Genomic DNA, 4601 nt, shown 5'->3' on the forward strand with positions numbered 1-4601 from the left:
GCCATTCTTCCATGTGATGCCTTCAGCCACATTAAGACACAGCCAAAAGGCCCTCACCAGATTCTGGCACCTTGGTGTTGTACTTGCCAGCCTCCAGAAATGTGAGAAATAAATTTATGTTTACTATAAATTATGCAGTTTCAGGTCTTCTGTTACAGTGGCACAAAATGGTTAGGCATTGTTCTGATATTTTAGATATATTAACTAATAAATCTACAAAATAATCTTGTAGTAGATAATAGTTTTATGTCAATTTTACAAATAAGAAAACTGATCACAAAGAAACTAAACAACAAGTACACTGGGAGAATGTTAGAAAATTTTGGCTGTAACATGTAGATGTGTAGAAGCAGAGAGTATCGCAGGTAACTAACTACCAGTTGTCTGGCCTAAGTATCTGATTGCACGGAAATGCCAATCTGAAAATAGCAAATATTGGATGAACATTTAGGTTTGGGGTGTGCATGTGTACTTTAATGTGTTTGGTTTGGGTTTTTATGTAGAGACCTTTAAGATATTCAACAAAAAATGTTAGGATGGCAGTTGGCTTAGAGGTCAGAAGAGGAGACTTGAATGAGGCTATAAACCTGGAAGTCATTGACTAACAATTTGTATAGCATCTACCTGACATGCACATGTATATTCCCACATCCTCATATATGCATCACACACACACTCAGATATAGATATATAGAACTATTTCATGCTGAACTATAATTTAGCCCAGCTTAATTCAGAAAATACTATCTTTTAATATTAAAGCTTAGGATCTATATTCATTCGTATTAAGTTTAGCTACTTGTGGCAGAAACCAGAATACACCTATTTCTCAGGTAACAAGTCTGGAAGTAGGTTTTCTTTTTTTTTTTTTTTTTTCCCATTTATTTATTTTATTGCATTTTACATTTTGGGGTACATGTGAAGAACATGCAAAATTGTTGCATAGGAACACACGTGGCAGTGTGATTTGCTGCCTTCCTCCCCATCACCTACATCTGGCATTTCTCCCCTTGCTATCTCTCCCCAGCTTCCCACCCCCCACCCTCCCTCCCCTATTTCCCCCCAACTGACCCCAGTGTGTAGTGCTCCCCTCCCTGTGTCCATGTGTTCTCATTGTTCAACACCCGCCTATGAGTGAGAACATGCGGTGTTTGATCTTCTGCTCTTCTGTCAGTTTGCTGAGAATGATGGTTTCCAGGTTCATCCATGTCCCTACAAAGGACCCAAACTCATCGTTTCTGATGGCTGCATAATATTCCATGGTGTATATGTGCCACATTTTCCCTATCCAGTCTATTTTCTTGAGCTAGTGCTGGTAAGGGACTCAAGTTTCGTTTAGTTCCCTACACTCCCATCCTAACTGTGGCATTTGTATTTATTGTACTGTTACAGTATTCTGGGCAGGAGTAAGGAAGTGCAATGTAGTGCATTTGTCAGGAAAGCAAAGCGTTTTATTTTTTCATGGCGACCCCTAGAAACTAAAGTTCCAGGAAAACCATGTTTTTTATCTGAGCATAATGTAACCCCAAATAAAATTGAGATTACATTTTTTAAGAAAGGTAGTGTGAATATCAGATAGACATTTGACATGTGCTGTGATTTGAATGTGCATCTTGCAAAATTCAAGCATTAAGAGTTAATGGCCAATATGTTAGTAGTAAGAGGTAGAGGCTTTAAGAGGGGGTTAAATCATGAGGGCTTCAGACTTCGTGAATGGTATTAGTTGCCCTTTTAAAAGTACCTGGAGAAAGTTTGTCCCTTTTGCCCTCTGCCTTCCACCATGTGAGAGCAGTGTTCCTCCCCTCTGGAGGATGCAGCATCAAGGCACCATCCTGAAAGCAGAGAGCAGCCCTCACCAGACACTGAACCTACTAGTGCCTTGATAGTGGACTTACCAGTCTCCAGAACTATGAGAAAATCAATTTCTCTTCTTTATAAATTACCCAGTCTGTGGTATTTCGTAACGGCAGCACAAATGGACTAAGATAGCATGCCTGCCAGAGAGTCATTGGGCTTTAGAGCTTTAATAGAATTTGAAACTGCCTTACCACAATTTTCCAGACGAGATTAAAGTGATTTGCTCCAGGCTACATTTTGAACAGGTAGTAACAGCAAAAAAAATAAAACTGGTAGAAACAGAACCTAGGTGTACTGGCTGGCAACACATTCATCCTACCATACTGCAATATCAATTGCCTAAAAGTTTATAATGTTGGTCCACAACCTATCTCAGAACCCTCTGTGTTCCACTTAACTCCCATAGTTCTCTGCACAAATGATAATTATCATATTTATCACACTCTTCTGTAATTATTTGTTAGTGTGTCTACTTGCTCTCTAAATTAAAAACACTCTCTGGAGCAGACATCATGAGTTATTCATCTTCCCATCCCTTTTCTATCCTCCATTCACTCTTACTCTCAGAGAACACTCAGAATATTGTAGATGGTTAATAAGTTCTTGTTAAATGAATTAGCTTCACACAGAAGAATATAACCTCATGATGATATTTTAGTGCTGCTGATGGAAGGGTATTAAACATTTTCATAGTGTTGATTTTTACTCCAACAGCCCCCAAGCCATTGATTAAAATCATTAATACATTTTCATCATCATAGATCTCAGGGCTAGTGAAGTCATCTGTTCCAGTTTCTACATTCATGTAGTCATTTTTATCATCAGAGTCAACTAAGAACCAGAGAAGTTACATTGCCCAAGGTTACAAGATCAGTAGGTCAAAGGGAGGAGACAAGGCACAGGTGTCTGTCTTAGGGCTAGTGTCATTGTTTTCAGTACATCGCATTACCAAAACTTAAAGTAATGGCATATTTCACTTTTATATTTCATATGTTCAAAGCCTAAAATGTGCTATGCTATGTTAAAATATTGACCCTTTGATGTATCTTTGGGTGAAGATCCAAAGGTTATGACAAGTATAAAATTGTATTCGAGCAACAACAAGAGTGCCAAAATTTATTATCAAGATTGAACTGGAGTTTTTCTATTTCTAGGGATTGATACTCGTAATACATCTTTAGTGTCCCTTCAGGGCAGCTTAGATAGTCTACTTTTGGTTTATAATGGAAAAAAGTAGAGGTTAAAATAAAGGCCAGAGCAACTGTCAGAAAGCATTAGTTTTCTGCTACATAAACGTATCCATTTACTTAAATTATGTTGGCTCTTAGCATCTACACTTTTGCTATATGCAACAGTTAACATTATTTTCTCAGCACTTTACTCACTTGAAAATGAGAACATGTATTTTATATGATTAAATAAATTAGACAAGGCTAGCCTATGACATATAGTTCTTGTCTCCAAGACCTAAATGAAATCAAAGAAGTCTATTAAGAGGTAGATAGTAGGTAATTAGGTTCTGCAAGTTAACTGGGAACTGATCAAGATTTCAAGCTAAAGATGTGGCGATGAACAGCCTGAGGGTCATTATTCATTTCCAGGCAAAATGCTGTGGAGAAAGTTCCAGATTCTGAGATTCATGCCAGCGAGGCCCTGCAGCCCTGATACTCATGCAGTGACGTTTTAGGTGTGTTTTATTTTATTGAGCCTTGCATCCACTCTGGGGAAGCATAAACCTGGCTCCTGGGGGTGCTCGACAAGTCACCCATCACCATTGGATGGAGGGAGTGTTTATGATCCGGGTTTCAAGCCGCTCACCATCTCTTATGACCCAGCCACCTGCCTCCACATCTGGAATTATGGGTACTCTTTCCTTGTGGAATTTGAAAATTCTACAGATAAATCAGTGATCAAGGGAAGACCTCTGGAGCACAACTACTGATTGAAGCAGTTCCATTTTTGCTGGGAGGCCATCGATGCCTGGGGCTCCGAGCACACCATGGACATCAAATGCTTCCCAGAGCTGCACTTAGTGCATTGGAATGTGTCAAATTTGAAAACTTTGAGGATGTAGCACTGGAAGAAAATGGTTTGGTCATGATAGGAGTGTTTGTAAAGCTAGGCAAACATCATAAAGAGCTACAGAAATTATTGGATACTTTGCTAACAATTAAGCACAAGGACATCCTTGTGGAATTTGGGTCATTTGACCCTGCGTGCCTGATACCTACCTGCCTGGATTACTGGACCTACTCAGGGTCTCTGACTACCTCACCCCTCTCCGAGTCTGTCACCTGGATCATTAAGAAGCAACCAGTAGAGGTTGATCATGATCAGCTAGAGCAATTTTGGACCCTGCTTTTCATTTCTGAGGGGGTGAAAGAGAAAAGAATGGTGGACAACTTCCACCCCCTTCAGCCATTGATGAATTGCACTGTCCATTCAACCTTGCGGCACGATGACGAGCTGAATGTACAAGTGAAACCCAAGCCAGCAACTAGTCAAGCAACCCCCTAAAACATTCATATGTAGGCAGTACTTTGCTTTTACTTTAATATACTCCAGCTTACTAAAAATTGTATTTAGTGGGTACAGAGCTTGGGTTGCAAGAATTCCAGAACTTTGTTGCAAAACAGAGTGATTATACTTAACACTACTGAACTGTGTACTTAACGTGATTAAGACGGTCATTTTCATATTTGTATTTTACCGCTTTAAAAGTAAAAAATTGATTTCATAGAGAA

At 39.3% G+C, this 4601-nt stretch overlaps 1 pseudogene; it reads left to right on the top strand.

Moving 5' to 3' along the window:
* The first annotated feature begins 3425 nt into the window (after positions 1–3425).
* On the top strand, positions 3426–4374 carry LOC116560979 (annotated as a pseudogene).
* Positions 4375–4601: the final 227 nt, after the last annotated feature.

This window comes from Sapajus apella, unplaced genomic scaffold, assembly GCF_009761245.1.
Source record: "Sapajus apella isolate SASKATOON/1434 unplaced genomic scaffold, GSC_monkey_1.0 scaffold28, whole genome shotgun sequence".
NCBI lineage: Eukaryota > Metazoa > Chordata > Mammalia > Primates > Cebidae > Sapajus > Sapajus apella.